The sequence below is a fragment of the Mus caroli genome, unplaced genomic scaffold, assembly GCF_978045245.1.
Source record: "Mus caroli unplaced genomic scaffold, Mus_caroli_1 scaffold_5, whole genome shotgun sequence".
NCBI classification, from domain to species: domain Eukaryota; kingdom Metazoa; phylum Chordata; class Mammalia; order Rodentia; family Muridae; genus Mus; species Mus caroli.
Genome location: NW_028227260.1, coordinates 98056823 through 98075449, shown reverse-complemented (window position 1 = coordinate 98075449; position 18627 = coordinate 98056823). Strand labels below are relative to the sequence as shown.

Genomic DNA, 18627 nt, shown 5'->3' with positions numbered 1-18627 from the left:
ACATTACTGGCACTGACATTTCTTTTGCCAGGAGACATATTTGAAATGAGGGTCTTAGATTAATGCTGTCAAGACATTGGGGCTACAGAAAGGTCCTCTACTACATGTACCCCTCTCGCATGGGCTTCATGGCTCTGACTCAAGGGATTAGGTAGTCAGAGCTGCTGTATAGTTGGGAAATGACTAAAGATTTGAGGGCCAGGTATTTGGGCCTTAACATAAGTTCCTTGCCTTATGAGTATGCCCAAGGCTCATCAGGTCCAAATATCATCAGGTCCTCTCACAGAACAAATAGGACCAGAGAGGTTTTCCTAGCCAATCACAATCTGCTGCTAGCCAATCACAATCTGCTGCCAGCCAATCTGGGGTTTTTCAACCCCAATGTGATTTCTGCCTTTGATTCACATTGGCTGACAGGCTTAGATCCCTTCCTGGGTCACTTGTGAGATCTAGGCTTAGATCCCTTCCTGGGTCACTTGTGAGATCTAGGCTTAGATCCCTTCCTGGGTCACTGTGAGATTTAGGCATTGACTCATATGCCTAGACAGGCTCCGAGCTCTTTTCAGGTCACTGTGAGAGCTAGGCATGCCTGCTGAATTGGCTTTCCAGCTCCAGCTCCTCTGTCTTTCCTGGGAATGCACAGCTCAGCCAGCACACCACTGCTCCCGGAGCACTGTGACCACATGCAACTTTGTTAGTGATATTGTTGCCGTGTCCTTCTATTAGATCTCAAGGATCAAGGTCAATGCCTCCGTTTAATGTATCTCTGTATTTTTCACCCTATTCTCAGGGATCAGGTAAGTAGATGGCATGGAACATGAGCTCAGCATTTGTTTATGAAATGATTGAGAATGAACATGGGAACAGTGACGTTTTGTGTTAAAGAAATACCGAGAATGAATTAAAATGTATTCATTTTCTCTTAAATTGCATTAGAAGTACATTAGAATTTCAGATGTTAGCAGAGAAGAAAATTACAGACAAATTCATATATTCTCATTCCATGGTGCTGGTTAACCCCCAAAGACTTAAGGGAGAAACAGTAGTCTAATGCTGCCATTCTGTTTTCCTCTCGTTTTCTTCTGCTGCTTGAAGAGCTGTGGCACGATTCATGCTTTGAAATACACTTTCTATAATATCAAGCCTCTTGCCTGATGAATCCTTAAGATTAATTCCCAGCTGTTTTAGTCTTTTTTATTCTTTGCTCATACATTTTTTACTCTACTTAAAACTGGCACTGAGCCCCACACATGGCTGTCTGGCCAGTGCCATGGATGCCAGTGCTTGAGCAGCTCTACCAAGTGCTCCTTGGGTAAGGCCAAGTGCTGCTCTGGGACCTCCGGTGTAAAAGGTTGGATATGGCTGGACTCTCTGTATGGCACTGTGAGGAGAGGTAGTGAACATACTGCTGGTGGGGCATAGCTTGTGAAAGAGTAACCTAGGAGGTGCTACCTGTCCAGAAGTCCCTCTGGAATATGGCTAGTGAGAGAGAGCCACATACTTGAAGCTACTCATATATGGCTTTTCTATATCTCTCTAGTCTCTGTGAAAGCAGCTTAACAGTGTTGCCTGCCACTAGAGAATTAATAATAGAGAACAAGTTGGCCAGGTTCCTTTTACTGCCACATTTCTGAGCCAAGAGATCATGGGCCAGTTTTAATGGTGACTTGACAGATAGAAGACTGATCTCTGTGTACATTTGACAGAGCATAAATGGCATTCTATGCTATTGTTGTGAATGGCAAGGGAACTGGTGAATGGCGTAGATGGCCATCAAGGGCTAGCTATAGTTTCTTCTTGTGTAGCTTTGCTGAGCAGACTGTACCATTGCCCTTATCTAATGCTTGAGAAAAATGAGGTGCTGAGAAGTAAAACTGATTGCTTGGAGGTCACACAGCCACATTTCAGGGCTATCAAGAGGACTCAGTGAAGTAGCAATGACCATGATAGCCCTGTTGCTACATTTCCACACTTCCTTACTTTCTCCTGTCTCTTACACACTGGTACAGAGAGCAGAATGGATGAACTGTGGAGGTGACTTAGTGGGTAAAATACTTATTGCACATACATGAGGACCCAACTTCAGATTCTTAGAACTCATCCAAAAGTGTAACAGTAGGGTTGTGGGGAACGGGTTCTCGAGTTGCTGTGGGAATCACCGGCCAGCAAGGCTCAGGAGAGAAAGACAAGTCTGTTAAAGATGGCGAAGGACCTGGACGAACTTCTGGATGAAGTCGAAGCCAAGATCTGCAGACTCGACCCCCTGAGGCTGGACCTGGGTCAGTGGCCCAAAGGAGGTGGCAGTGGCGGATTGCACAGCGGCGACCAGAACGGAGCCCAGGAGAAAGAGACTCTCAGATCAACAGAAACATTTGAAAAAGAAGATGATCTTCAGTCTTATTAATGAAATATTTGAGGAGCCTAACTGACAAAAAAATCTTTTCAAAAATTGAAATCTAAATCTTCAAGTAACACATCTGTCAGAGCTCCCATACAAGGCAGCAGTAAAAGTTGCAGTCCAGTGTATCTCAGTGGAAGCGCCATTCTATGTGGGATTAGAACAAATACTTCACAGAGAGCATGTGACAGACTGCGTTGTGTAGCCTGTGATTTCCAGATAGTAAGCTACAATATGTGGGACAAGTCATGTGACTACCTGTTCTTCAGAAACAACATGCCAGAATTCCACAAACTCAAAACAAAATTGATCGAGAAGAAAGGAGCATGTGCATATGCCTGCCAGTGTAGCTGGCGAACTGTTGAAGAACTCACTGACCTGCAAACAGATCATCAGCTTCACTGGGTGTGTGGTAAGCACTGAGAGTGCAGACAGCTGCACCTGTGAGAACAAGTTCTGGGTACCAACTTGGGTACCAGTGCACAGCAGTATTGTGCCCGCTGGGAAGAGGCAACAAATGTTGTTTAACCACACATGTCTGAAGACCAAATGGACTGGAAAAGACATCCGTATTGTGACACCTTGGCATTCTTCCTTTCGACATGGACATTTTACTTTCGTTAAAATATCTGCATTTGCCAGCCTCTCTCCATTTAGGGGTTGAAATTGTGACATTTCGTGCAAATTTACAGCTTTTCCATAGCAACTGCCATACTGACTGCTAATGCACTCTAAAATGTCCCTCATGTATCATTGTTAAAGAATACCCACTGGCATGGCAGAGGGGTTAGCGTATATGAGAGATCACGGCTCTTCCTATTCTGATCCATCATTGTCTGAGACTATAAGTTGAACATGACAAAAAAGCAGATGACCATTGGTTAACTAAGGGGTTGGCAAGAGTACAGGAACATTGTAACCCTGCCTTATATGTATCTCATCTTGCCTCACCAACTCAATTCGGTATTACGCATAATAGTAATAGTAATAATGATGTTACCAGTTTTAGTATATTTTCCCCTTTGCTCATTGAAATATCAAAAGTTGTTTAGTTTTCTATTAGCAAGCATCAATTTATATATGTTTTTTGATGCAACTAAAGTTACTAAAATCCTACAAATAAGTCATTGTTGGACTTTTCAAGTATACTCCATAACTCTAAGTGAGCAGCAGTAAGATGATTTTCAGACAACCTTTGGACTTTCTAATAGTATCAGGTTGGCCATTCTTCATTGAAGCATAGAGAACCAATGGGTAGCTGTTGGGCTCCTGTGATATCACTGAGATGGGAGGAACTGTATCATACATAGTATCATACATGTTCAAGAAGTGCACTGCCTCAATTTTACCTCCCAGTCCCATAGACATGTCAGGGCTTTTCTAGTCTGCTAGAATTCTATTCTGTGTGTCTACTTCCTGTGTGTGTATTACTTAAGTGTGTGACTCAGGGCACTCTGAAAGGCTTGCTTTTCAGTTAACTCCATTTGCCACCAAGAAAATCCTCTGATTGCTGAAAGCTTTTTCCTAGGCTAGGGTCTAGCTTGGCAATAGAGTACTTGCATTGCATGTACCAGGCCCTAAATTGAATCTCAGTAGTACAAAAGAAAAAAGAAAGACCGAGAGGCAAGCTTTTCCTCACCATGACACATTTATGTACTTTAAAAACTTTAATTGCAGCAAAAGAGACCTCAAAGTGGCTGGTGCTCAAATTTTGTATTAATATTATTTACAAATTTTATCTTTTAATAAACCAATTTACTCCTAAGAAAAAGTGTAGCAGTAATTCCAGAATCTCCATAAGTGGGGTCAGCTAGGCTAGGATACACAGCAATAAACAATTAGAAGCCCTATCTCAAACAAAATGGAAAGTGAAAAACAATACCTAAGATTGTCCTCTGACTTCCATAAGTCATGACATTGTACACATATGCACTTACCTATTCACATTCATGTACACACAGACACAGTATTTATAGAAGACTAGAATTGAGGCAGAGTGTACCTCCAGCCTGCTACTGTGCTGATCTGGCAACTCCCCAAGGCTAGCAAAAAGGTTTCCTAAGAAGGGATGCTCCACAGGCTGTCAATGAACTATGTGGTCCACTGGCCAGCAAGAGGTCATGTCTGGAACTGAAAATTGTTTCTTTGAAGGAGAGAGAAATCATACCTTGCAAACCTGTGTCTCATTGTCTGAAACCAGCCAAGCAGCTGGCTTTCCACATCCTTCCCCTCATTGGCCTTCCTGGCTAAGGGAACTTGGAAGTATTTTCTAGGCCACAAGAAATCTGGAGGGGATACTGGAAAATGAGGGGAGGCATACAGACCTTGGGTGAGGGGAATGAGGGATTTGTGACTTCCAAGTATCAATTAGGCTATGAATGCATCTTCCAGAACCAACCTAGGATTTGTCTGGTATTTAAGGTGGAGTTCCTTTGAGGAGATAAATCAAGGAAATCTGAACGGGGGGATAGGCCTAGTAAGAAGAAGGCCAAGTTGCACCCCAGTGAGATTCACTTAGCTTCCTCCTATGCAAGCATAAGGGAAAGCTACTGCCAGGCCCAGTTCTTCCTGATTTGTCATGACTGCAGGCAGGGAAGGAGGAAATGCAGGTCAGCATAAACAAGATGTACTATCTTATTGGCCACTACAATCCCTCGTGCCTCTCTGAAGGGAATCAGTTCAATCCTCGGACCCACAACTCTGGAAAGTTGTCTTTTTACTGTAGCGTGTGTGTGAGTGTGTGTGTGTACATGTGCATGTGCACTTGTGTACGTGTTCCATCAATTTTGATCAATTGTGAATTCTAGAACTATAAAATAATAAAACCCATTTATGGGGGGAAACTATACAGGAATAGAAGGGAGGACAGGATGGTGTTAATCCCTCTGACTCAGTGTCCTTATCTTCAAAGTAGACTAAATCAAGTACCTGTGTTTCAGGATCCTGTTGGTGACACCTTCCTAGAAGTGGAAGGACACCAAGAGAAGAGAAATCCTTGCTGCAGCATGATTCTACTGAGCAGTGTGGTTAACTTGAGGGCAGGAAGTAATAGTTGTTAAATGTGTAGGTAGATGAACCAGTGTATTTAGCTTTTCCCACTATCATTATAGCTTCCAACTTGTTCCTCCTTCCCAGCCACTTGTCAAGGTTCCAATGCCTGGCTAGGAAAATGCTAACCTTCCCTTGCAATTCCCTGGAGTGCTGAGAATTGTTTATGGGCTATATACAAGGATACACTTCTGACTAGAGTTCTTTCATGCCTTTGCAAGTTCCAGGAAACTGTGTGAAAAGGTCTTTGAACTAACACTACTTTCTGTCTTTGCTTCAAGTTCAAATAGAGAAAGCACTGATTAAACATTTTGACTTCACGAGGCTGGAAGAATGTATCTGACATAACCTAGAATATTGGGAAGGAAACAGGGCACCATTTCCAGAAGTCACTGCCTTCTACAGGAAATTCCCTCTTTAGAGTTAGATGTTTGTTACCCATTACTTCTCAAGACCACCTGTGCTAATATTGGACCATGCTGATGTGTTGGAAAGTCCCCTTCCCTCCACTCTTTCAAGCCTCCCTTCACCTCCCCTCTCCCCCAGATCCATTCTGCTCTGTTTCCCTTCAGAAAAGAGCAGGTTTCCAAGAGACAAAGTCTGGGTTGAAATGGATTTCCAACAAATATTTGTTTACCAGTCTTGGTTTTATCCTCTCACCCATGATAGCCACCACGAACCCCTTAGCATCTCTTCTCCGGAAGCACCATTCATTTTTCCTAGGTATTGATTCTGTGTCCTTCACCACCCTGTCCTCCCTTCTATTCCCTTCTAGTTTTCCCCCATAAATGGATTTTATTATTTTATAGTTCTAGAGTTCATAATTGATCAAAATTGATGTGACACGTGCACAAGCACACATGCACACACACATGTGCATGTACACACACACACACACACACACACACACACACACACGCTACAGTAAGAAGACAACTTTCCAGAGTTGGCTCTGCTTCTAATATATGGGTCCTAGGATTGAACTGACTTCACAAGGCATGGCAGCTTGATAGCCACAGAATCATCTTGCCAGATCTCTGTGATTGAACTCATCTCATAATATTTTTTGAGACTATAATTACATGATCCCCCCCCCTTTTTCCCATTTCCTCCCTCCAATATCTCCCAAAAACCCCTTGGATAACCAAATGACATGCTCTTCCCTGGGGAAGAGTATTTCTCCTGCTCTCCTCATTCCTTAGTTTCCTATAGCTCTTTGTGTATCACTGAGGCCTAATTGGTTTCCCTCATTTCACTTTAGCATTTCTATTGGTGTCATCTTTGTTTAGGTCACAGTGTTGGTGAGACTTCAATGAGTACAGCTTCTCCTATTTCTAGGAAACAATCTCACAGAAATCTCTGTGTTTCTATGACTCATCCAGTCTTTCTTCTTCCTATTCTGAAGTGATCCTTGCGGTGATTTGGAAATGCCTGACCCAGGGAGTGGCACTATTAGGAGGTGTGGCCTTGTTGAAGAAAGTGTGTCACAGTGGGGGTCAGCTTTGAAAGACCCTCTTCCTAGCTGCCTGAGGACATCTGCCCCTCACTTCCTTTAGATGAAGATGTAGAACTCTCAACTCCTTCTATTCCATGCCTGCCTAGAAGCTGCCATGCTCCCACCTTGATGATAATGGACTGAGGCTCTGAACCCGTAAACAGTCCCAATTGTTCTTTGTAAGAGTTGCCTTGGTCATGATGTGTCTTCACAGCAATGTAAACCCTAAATAAGACAGATGTTGGTGTCAGGGACTGGAGTATTGCTGTGATAGGCCTGCCCATGCTTTAGTTTGGAAGAATGTGGATGAGGGGACTTTGGATTTGGAATGCAGTTGAATCATTTAGGTGAGGCTTAATGGGCCATCCTAGTAGAAATATGAAAGACCTTGTTGCTGAGGGTGATTTGAAGTGTGGAAGACTAGCTCTGGAGGTTTCAGAAAAGACAAATTTTAATATATGGCCTCGAGACTGTTTCTGTGGTATTTTGGTGAAGAATGTGGCTGCTTTTTGCCCTTTTCTGAAGAGTCTACCTGAAGCGAAAGTAAAGAGATTTATATTAATTGCATTGACAAAGATATCTCAAAAAAAAAAAAAAGCCCATCAGAGACTTTGTTTTCTGGTTTAGTCTCATTAAGAGCATTTTGATCAAACATAGCTGCACGCTTTGAAAGGAAAAGTTCAAAATGTATGGTTCTAAGAATAAAGAGGCATGAAGAAGAATGGAGCTGAATCCTGTGTTCAAGGAGATAAATAGATTAAGGAAGTGTTAAGCTCAGGGCAAAATCCCACCAAGCTAAGCTTATTGTTGCATTTGAACATGGAATAGTTATATTGTGTTAGGCATTATCACCTGGTTATTGTTTTCATTTGGACTTTTAATCTGGAATGAACTACAATCCAGAAATGGAGGGTACCCTTGTCATCTAGATCTTGAGGCTGAAAGGCACTGGTTTTTTATCTGAATCTTGAAGAATAGTGGCCATGAAATGCTTATATCCAGGCATGGAGGTACACCCCTTTAGTCCTAGGAGACAGAGGCAAGCAGATCTCAGAGTTCAAGGCCAGCCTGAGACAGAGCAAGTTCTAGATGAAGAAAAGCTAAAATACAGGTGTGGTGATACATGCTTTTAATCCCAGGATTCAGGAGACAGAGCATGAAGATCCATGAGTTCAAGGTCAGTCTACAGAGCATGGTCCAGGACAGCTAAGATTAGGCAGGGAAAGAGTTGGAAAACAGAAAGCTGATGATAATGTAATAGGTGAGAGGTACATGTTCTAGCTCCAGCAAGCACCAAGCATCAGAACTCAGCAGCTTCGGCCATGTGGCTCTGGCTTTAGGGTCAAGAATTGAAAGAACTACTGGGACAATTGATGCTGATTAGCTGGAGCTAATAAAATTAGTAGGGATTAAGAAGAGACCAGTATCACTGAGGAGAAATCTGGGAAGTGTTTTCAGAAAGCACAAAGAAGCTGTGTTGCAGAGGTAGCCAAGCTTGTACCTCGTGCTGCAGCTGTACTTGGTAATGTGTAAGAGTTGCACAGGTGGTACTGGTTTTGAAGCATGAAGTGGTCTTGGAGAGCAGCTGAGGCTTGGCACTGAGAGTCAACAGAAGGCCATTGGTGAAGGTGCAGCCTCAGTTGCAGTTGATGACCTAGGACTGAAGGGGTCCTGCAAAGAGGTTGAGGCTTGACACCATGAAGAGAGCCTATGAGAGGCTGTTGGTGAAGGCAAGTTGCAGCAAAAGACACCAGTTTATTGGAGATGCCAGTACCATGGAATGATCACCAAGAACAGCAGCGGCAGTGCAGTGGAGTCAACCAGAGTCTAAAGTGCTACAGAAGGCAGAGCTGGAGAACTGGTACATGCCCTTTTGAGAAGCCCAGAAGAGTGTGTGTGGATCCCAGACATTGGGAAAAGAAGCTGTGAAGTTGAAGTTGCCTTGGAGACCCCAAGATGTTAGAGATGCCAGAGCCATGGGATATCTGCCAACAAAAGCTTCTGAGAGGGAGTGGAACCAGCCCAGGAGAAAGAAGTTTCTTGCAGTTAATGAAGGTGAATGGAGTTGGATATCTGAAGAGCAGTTTGAAGTCAGCCATGGAGATGCAGAGTTTGGAGTTTGCTCATCTGGGTTTTGGTCTTGTTTAGTCCAGTATTTCCTCGCTATGACATTTTGGAATGGTAATGTATATCCTGTGGTCTTTAAGGTATGTGTCTTAGTGTCTCCATTTCTATGAAGAGACACCATAACCAAGACAACTCTTATAAAGGGACAACATTTAACTGGGGCTAGTGTATAGGTTCAGAAGTTCAGTCCAGTATCATCAAGGAAAGAGCATGATAGCTTTGAGGCAGGCATGGTGTAGGAGATGCTGAGAGTTCTACATCTTCATCCAAAGGAAACAAGGAGCCAACTGTCCTCAGGCAGCTAGGAGCAGGGTCTCAAAGCCCAACTCCACAGAGACACACTTCCTCAAACAAGATCACACCTCCTAATAATGCCACTCCCTGGGCCAAGCATATTAAAACCACCACAGTATGTGTCCTGTTTTTTATTTTGACTTTATAGGGCATTACAGTTAAGTGATTGAATCTCAGAAAAGACTCTGAACTTTAGGCTTTTAACATTGTTGAGACTGCTATAGACTATGAGGACTTAGAATGCACTTAGAGATTATGCTGGTTTAGTGACTGTAGGTTCTACTCCAAGATCTTTACTTCACCACCCCAGACAGATCAGTCTGGGGAGGCAATTCCTGCCACCTGAATCCCAGAATCTTATTTTTCTGCCTACCTTACTTACAAATACCCCCTTGCTTCTAGCCTGGCTGGTCCTAGTAGAAATATTAGCAACAGACGTTGACCGAGAAAATAAACTCAGTCCTTTCATAACCCTCCAGGTGGATACATAATTATGTTTGTTTTTTGATATAAGGAAGAGACCTTGAAGTAATGTAGCATTTCACCAGATTGATGGCTAATAAGCTATGAGTAGAGCCAGGATTTCAATTTCAAAATCTATAGGTTTCACCATTAAAATATGCCTCTTATCAAAATGTTCTGGGCTGCTCTTCTTTATTTTCTCCGCCTTCATTTTGTAGTACTAACTTGTTAAACTGGTTTCTCCTTTCTTTTGCACGGCAGTGGAGGGCTTCTCCCACACCTGGCCTCTGGGAACCACTAAAAGGCCCCATAAATTTTAGTGTCCTTACATTTCAGATCCGTGTACCTCACTGGAATAGCTCAGTAAAGGCCCTGCAAGAGAGAGTGTAGACATAAAGGGAATTCTCTAGATCAGAAGTTCTTAATTTGGTTGGTCATGAAACCTTTATATATTTCCATTGAAATAATGGGGCTTTTCCCTTTGAGAACTTACACATATTTCCCTACTGCAGATCGTCTCTGGGTCTTTCAGGCATTCCTGATGCTTGCCTCAAAGAAGGAAAGCTATCATTTACAGAGCTCCTGTGGTCACCAGGGATCTTAGTCTCATTCATGGGAAACTTCATGGGAAACAGGTATTCCACCTGGTGCCTGTAATGGTTAACTTTGTCAACTTAGCACAACTTAAAATCACCTGGGAAATGAGTCTCAATGAGAGATTGTTTAGATCATATTGGCCTGTGGGAATGCCGGTGAGGAATTACTTGCTGCTGCCATATGTTAGCTACTCCCTGATGTGCAGAGTTAAGATCTACAGCTTTTAGGTGCAGAAACAAGGGTCGGTACAAGCAAAAAAAAAAAAAAAAAAAAAAAGAAGAAGAAAGAAAAGAAAAGAAAAGAAAAAGAAAGAAAAGAAGAAAGAAAGAACGAAAGAACGAAAGAAAGAAAGAAAGAAAGAAAGAAAGAAAGAAAGAAAGAAAGAAAGAAAGAAAGAAAAGACATGAAGTGCTTACCATGTTCTCTACCAGCTTTGTGATTAGGTCAGTGTTTTAGTTTCCTTTCATGATATTGTTACAAAATGTCCTGGCAAAAGCAATTCAGGGGGAAAGAAGGGGCTTATTTTAGCTCAGTTCCAGGTAACTGTCCATCATTGAAGAGAAGTCAGGAAGCAGCTAGTCCATTACATCCACAGTTAAGAGCAGAGAAAGAATGAATGCATGCATACTTCTTCAACTCAGCTAGATTTCTCCAGTCTTATATAGTTCAGGATTCCAGAGCTAGGTAGCAATGTTGCCACCCACAGTGTGCTGGGTCTTTCCACTTCAGTCAATGCATTCCACATAATCCTTCACAGGCATAGAACCATAAAGAAGAACCAGAGAAATAACTTCCTCTGCGGGTCATTGTGGACATTGTGGACCCTGAGGCTTAACTTCCTGTTATCCTGAATTATAGTAGCTGGGAAACTGGGTGAAAGCAAATATGTTTTAGTAGAGGGGCCTGGATGGTGGGATGAGGTAAAAAAATGACTAGAACAGGATTTTATGAGGTGCTTACAAGGTCACAGAGAGGGTTCTAAAGTTTGTGAAGAGCATGAGACCTCCCACCATGAAGCATCTCTGTATATCCTCCTACCTGATTCCCAATGGATAAGCACTGAGAAAGGTTATCTGTGCTGTTTTTCACAATCTTTGCCTTTAGGGTTTCTGAATTAAAGGTGGCTAGGAGTCTGCATCTTTATCAGTACAGTATCACTGGAAGCCAAGGAGCGAGGATAGTTTATTGGTATCTCTGGGAGAGGGATACCTCCTCTCATAAACATCTAACCAGACAATCTCTGAGGGCTCACCCCTAGCTGTGATATCTTCAGACCTATGATCATCATCCCTGACAATATCAGTGACTTGGAATGGTCCTAACTGTCTTGAATCATCAATAATTTTATCTATGATCAAACAACAGTTTTATCACCAATTTGAAACAAGTTTCCTAAATCTGTGTCAGGCAACTGATTAATTTAGTATATGATACCCTTCTCCATAGGGCCCAGGAGCTACACATCCTTGACATTAACTTGGCACTGGGCACACATCCATAGAGAGTGGGTATAAATGAACACAATGAGGGCAGAGAGTGAAGGAGGGACCATGTGGGTGCCATTATTACAAGCCACATTCAGGCCAGTAGACTGGGGTGAGAAACAGAACTGAAACAGTTCACCTGGAAAGACCGTTGAGTTGAAGAGAAATCATTTCTTTATATGCCTTCAGGCTAGCTGAGACAGTGTACAAATAATAACCCTTATTGGCTTCCTTTTATAGACAAGACAATGGAGGTCCAGTGAAGTTTTTACTGTCTAAGATCAAAGAAGAACTTAATAGCAGAAATAAAATTCAGAATCAGATGAAACTGACTTCCAACCATTTCTACTGCCTTTTGCTCACACCCATTGTGTCTGTATTACTTTGGCTTGTTATGAAATCAAGAAATCTCTTATTCAAGTTTAAGAGTTGCCAGCATCATTAATCTATGTACAACTTAAATCTGGTGCTGGTTTCCTGGGTACCGTAAGCTTTTATTTTATGAAGGTGGGCACATATGTGCACACATACACACACACACACACACACACACACACATGCATACATATATGAGTACATGCATGTTCACTCAACTATTCACTACCATGTTTTCTATATCTTCTTTTTGTCAAAGACATATGCTCATTAGTTGTACTGTGATCATAGTAGAGGTAGATGGCTTGGGATGAGTATGCCAATCCTCATTTAATTTATTTTCTATCCTCAGTGCTATCTAAGGTCCCTCATTTCTTAAACAGACCATTAACTATCCCAAGACCAATGATACATTTGTTAAAAGTCAGAGTTGGGAGAAATCTCTGTATGGCATAGTAGGGAAAGACTAGGATCCTAGTGCCCAGCCCCAGCTAGCATTACCTCATGGCTTGACTTGAGACAGAGCCTTCTTCCTCTCTCTTGGATCTTGGACTTAATTAAGAATGGATTGGTTCAGTGCCATCACAACCTTGTTCTTGGATATTGTGCTCTGGTACATTGGAGAATGAAAGAAGACCAATAATGTACTTTGTCTTAGAATGACACTGAGTTCAATGACTTCTGCCAATTAGTGTCAATTGTCAACTTGACACACATGTGAGGAGAGAACCTCAGTTTAGAAATTGCCTCTATCAGAATGTCCTGTGGACATACCTTGGGGCATTTTTCTTGGTGTCTAATCAATGTAGGTGGTCCAGCTCACTGCAAGTGTTTTTTTTTTTTTCATCCCTGAATATGTGAGCCTTGCTGTGTAAGAAAAGTAGATAAGCAAAAAGTAGATAAGCAGCATTCCTTTCTGATCTCTGCTTCACTTTCTGCTTCTGAGTTTCTACTGTCCTGAATTCCCTATATGATAGGCTGTAACCAGCAAGCTGAAATAAATCCTTCCCTATCTAAGTTGCTTTTGGTCATGGTGTTTATCTCATCCAAAGAATAGATTAGAACAACCTTTAAAGGCTTCTCTGTCTCCAGTGTTTTATGATTGCATACTAGATGTATAATTTGTTTTGGTGTGTTTGTATAATACATATGTGCTAGCATGTGCTGTGTCACCTTCTGTGAACTTCCAGACCAGGAGTGTTAGCTCTGTTCCCATAGTTACTATCTTGAATTTTGTCCTTATATATAATATTTGTTGTAGAATTATTTATGATGTTTAATATAATATTTATTACAAAGTCACTGTGTACTTGGCTATTTTGTCTTCACCTTGAATTCCCAGAGCACAGGGATTTTGTTGATCTTACCCATCAACTTGTCCCTAGTACCCAGCACAGTGGTTGGTTCACAGTAGAAGTAGATTGTTGATTCAACGGATGCATGGGTCATATTTGCCTTTGTGTTCGAGGAGTGTAAGGCATTCTGTGTGAATGATGATCTGGAAAGTACTCTGAACCAGACAAACATAGATTTGGTTTCTGTCTGAATCTTGGGCTAACCTCTAGTCATGATTGTTGCCTAGATCTTCAGTAAATGATTCTACTAGCTGTCAAGAGCATTAGGCATTGGCAGCAATAAGGATAGTAAGGGAATTATACTGCTACCTACTTACACCTACTTCTATGAAATTTTGACTTCATAATTGATTTTTTCTTCTGTAGTCTATATTAGCCATTTTTAAAGCTATGGTTAAATTAAGAGTCCTTGTTAAGTGGGTTCCTAAGGAAGAGAAGAGCCCTCTGATATGATGCTATGCTGTTTCCTTGATCTCAGCATGTTTTGTAACCAGTCCCCAGGCCATTGTTCCAGACAGATGTGGCCTTCCTGGCCTCAAAATGGTTTTTGTTGGACTTGCAGATCGGTCCGCTTGAGGAATGCAGGATAAAGATGATTCTATTCTGCAGAAGAGGAGCCTTGTAAAGGCACTTGAGCAACTCCTCCAAGTCCCTTAAGCTGGTTGGTAGTGAGGTGAGGAGGTGGTGTTTGAAGCACTGCTCTGGGGCCCTCAGAAACATAAGGGTTGTCTGCTGTCTGTCAGTCAGACAGCTGCAGGAATGACACCTAAGAAGACTTTACAGCAGCGTCCTCCACAGCAGCTCCCTCTGCAGTTACTGTCCATTCACATATCCTGTTTTATAATGTGCTTCTTAACCTATTTTGCTATGTGTTCTTCTAGGGTGTTTGCATTTTTCTTATTGACCTAGAGGAATCTTAATATTTCCTGAAATGTTTATGTTTTGCACACTCTCTCTCCCTCTCCCTCCCTCCCTCCCACCTCTTCCTTGTGCTCTCTTTCTCTGTGTGCATGTTGCTGTTGCTGTTGTTGAGGAGTATCAAACTCTGGGCCTTTTGTACACTAAACAAGTGTCCTACCACTAGTCTACAGTCCCAGTTGTCTTTGAAATTGTTGAGACAGTCACTAAGTCCCCTACTCAGTTTATTCCAGGCATCCCTTATACTTGTGTCCCGGCTTCTACAGCCTCTTAAATAGCAGGGATCACAGGTCTATACCTCCAGGCACAGCACTTGGTTTCTTCTCATGCGTTGCAAATGTGTTTTCCAAAACTGTAAATTTAGTTCTGTGAGTAAATTTGCACACACACACACACACACACACACACACACACATATTAAATGCTATATTTGTATATATATGCATATTTATAACACTGGATAACACACACACACATATATATATATGAAATGAATTATATCCATAGACAATTTTCACACTCAGCCTTAACCAGAGAAGACCCTTTCCCATGAACTTCAATGAAATTAGAGTCTTACAGCACCTAAAGTACTGAGAATAAGTGATGGTTGAATGTTTGGTCCCAAACAAGACATCTTATCATCCTTTTCATATCTCAAAGACTATTGTGGAAGGGAGGCAGAATGAATAGAATAGGGGATGGAATAGGGGGTTTTCAGAGGGGAAACCAAGAAAGGGATAGCATTTGAAATGTAAATAAAGAAACTATCTAATAATAATAATAATAATAATAATAATAATAATAAGAATAGAAGAGCTAGAAGTCAGAAGAACTATGAAATGCTCACTTCTCACCTTGGCACAGACAATGTAGCCATGAATTGTCAACAACTATGGATGGCTACTGCATTGAGCCTATAAAAGAATGGGCACATTAACAGCCAGATGATGATGAATAAGGAATTCAGGGTTTCTTACCCTTCATTGCTAAGCTATATCCTATATATAGATTAAAGAAAAGATAAAATTAATGACTTCTATTTTATACTACTGGTGACCTCACTAGGCTCCAATGGATACTCCAAATCCAAATGTCAAACAGATTGTCTTGATTTTATTTAAATGAATCACGCACACAACCAAAAGTTATGAATCTAGGAAAGGGATAGATAAGGAGTTGGAGAGGAGTTGACAGGGGTGAGAGGGAGACAGACAGAAATAGAGAGGAGACAGTGCCCAGAATGCACTATAAGCATGCATGAAATCATCAAAGAACTAATTTAAATTTAAATGGAGAAATGGAGACTTCCACTGCCCTAGAAACATAGTTCCCTCATCTTTCTTCCAAGTTCATCTCTGCTCCTGTGTCCTTATAGACAACAAGTGTCTGAATTTCCCCACTTCAAACAACTAGACAGGGTTTCACCAAAATGCCTATGCTGGGATTGAACTCACTCAGTAGCCAATAGAGGACTGGATCTTGCTATTTTAGCTACTATTGATTGTCAACTTGCCTATGTCTGCAATTAACTAAAATCCAAAAATAGAGGGCACATCTTGAGGAATTTTTCTTTTTTTACCTTTTTTTTATTGGATATTTTATTTACTTACATTTCAAATGTTATCTCCCTTCCAGATGCCTCCCAGAAGTCCCCTATCCCATTCCCCCTCCTCCTGCTTCTATGAGGGTATGCCCACCCACCCACCTAAACACTCCTGCCTCCCTTCCCTTGCTTTCCCCTACACTAGGGCATTGAGCCTTCTAGGAACCTAGGGCCTCTTCTCCCGGTGATGCCAGACAAGGCCATCCTCTGCTACACATGTGGCTAGAGCCATGGGTCCCTCCATATGTACTCCTTAGTTGATGGTTTAGACCCTGGGAGCTCTGGTTGGTTAATATCATTGTTCTTTCTGTTGGGTTGCAAAGCACTTCAGCTCCTTGGGTCCTTTCTCTAGCGGCTCTATTGGAGACCCCATGATTAGTCCAATGGTTGGCTATAAGCATCCACATCTACATTTGTCAGGCTATGGTAGAGGCTCTCAGGAGACAGCTATATCAGGCTCCTGTCAGCAAGCACTTCTTGGCATCCACAATAGTGTCTGGGTTTGATGACTGTTTATGGGATGGATTCCCAGGTAGGGCAGTCTCTGGATGGCCTTTCCCTCAGGCTCTGCTCCACACTTTGTCTCCATATTTGCTCCCATGAGTATTTTGTTACCCCTTCTAAGAAGGACTTAAGCACCCACACTTTGGTCTTCCTTCTTCTTGAGCTTCATGTGGTCTGTGAATTGAATCTTGGATATTCTGAAATTTTGAGCTAATATTCACTTATTAGTGAGTGCATACCATGTGTATTTTTTGTGACCGAGTTACCTCACTCAGGATATTTTCAAGTTCCATCCATTTGCCTGTTACGTTCATGAAGTCATTGTTTCTAATCAGGCAATATACTTTTAATCCATATATTTTGAACTACGGGAAAACATGTCTTTAATCTGGATCTTGAAGCAGGAAGACATACCTTTTTTTTTTTTTATTTATTTTATATTTTTATTACATATTTTCCTCAATTACATTTCCGATACTATCCCAAAAGTCCCCCATAGCGCCCCCCACTTCCCTACCCACCCATTCCCATTCTTTTGGCCCTGGCATTCCCCTATATTGGGGCATATAAAGTTTGCAAGTCCAATGGGCCTCTCTTTCCATTGATGGCCGACTAGGATACATATGCAGCTAGAGACAAGAGCTCCAGGGTTCTGGTTAGTACATCATGTTGTTCCAACAATAGGGTTGCAGATCCCTTTAGCTCCTTAGGTACTTTCTCTAGCTTCTCCATTGGGAGCCCTGTGATACATCCAATAGCTGACTGTGAACATCCACTCCTGTGTTTGCTAGGCCCCGGCATCGTCTCACAAGAGACAGCTATATTTGGGTCCTTTCAGCAAAATCTTGCTAGTGTATGCAATGGTGTCAGCGTTTAGAAGCTGATTATGGGATGGATCCCTGGATACAGCAGTCTCTAAATGGTCCATCCTTTCATCCCAGCTACGAACTTTGTCTCTGTACTCCTTCCCTGGGTGTTTTGTTCCCAATTCTAAGAAGGTGCACAGTGTCCACACTTTGGTCTTCATTCTTCTTGAGTTTCATGCGTTTATCAAATTGTATCTTATATCTTGGGTATCCTAAGTTTTGGGCTAATATCCACTTATCAATGAATACATATTGTGTGAGTTCTTTTGTGATTGTGTTACTTCACTCAAGATGATGCCCTCCAGGTCCATCCATTTGGCTAGGAATTTCATAAATTCATTCTTTTTAATAGCTGAGTAGTACTCCATTGTGTAAATGTACCATAATTTCTGTATCCATTCCTCTGTTGAGGGACATCTGGGTTCTTTCCAGCTTCTGGCTATTATAAATAGGGCTGCTATGAACATAGTGGAGCATGTGTCCTTTTTACCGGTTGGGACATCTTCTGGATATATGCCCAGGAGAGGTATTGCTGGATCCTCCAGTAGTACTATGTCCAGTTTTCTGAGGAACCGCCAAACTGATTTCCAGAGTGGTTGTACAAGCTTGCAATCCCACCAACAATGGAGGAGTGTTCCTCTTTCTCCACATCCTCGCCAGCATCTGCTGTCACCTGAATTTTTGATCTTAGCCATTCTGACTGGTGTGAGGTGGAATCTCAGGGTTGTTTTGATTTGCATTTCCCTGATGATTAAGGATGTTGAACATTTTTTCAGGTGCTTCTCTGCCATTTGGTATTCCTCAGGTGAGAATTCTTTGTTCAGTTCTGAGCCCCATTTTTTAATGGGGTTATTTGACTTTCTGGAGTCCACCTTCTTGAGTTCTTTATATATATTGGATATTAGTCCCTTATCTGATTTAGGATAGGTGAAGATCCTTTCCCAATCTGTTGGTGGTTTTTTTGTCTTATTGATGGTGTCTTTAGCCTTGCAGAAGCTTTGTAGTTTCATGAGGTCCCACTTGTCAATTCTCGATCTTACAGCACAAGCCATTACTGTTCTATTCAGGAATTTTTCCCCTGTGCCCATATCTTCAAGGCTT

The 18627-nt window shown here is 41.9% G+C and overlaps 1 pseudogene; it reads left to right on the top strand.

The window, feature by feature from the left end:
- Positions 1-2200: 2200 nt before the first annotated feature.
- Positions 2201-2821, top strand: LOC110289065 (cilia- and flagella-associated protein 418-like; annotated as a pseudogene).
- Positions 2822-18627: the final 15806 nt, after the last annotated feature.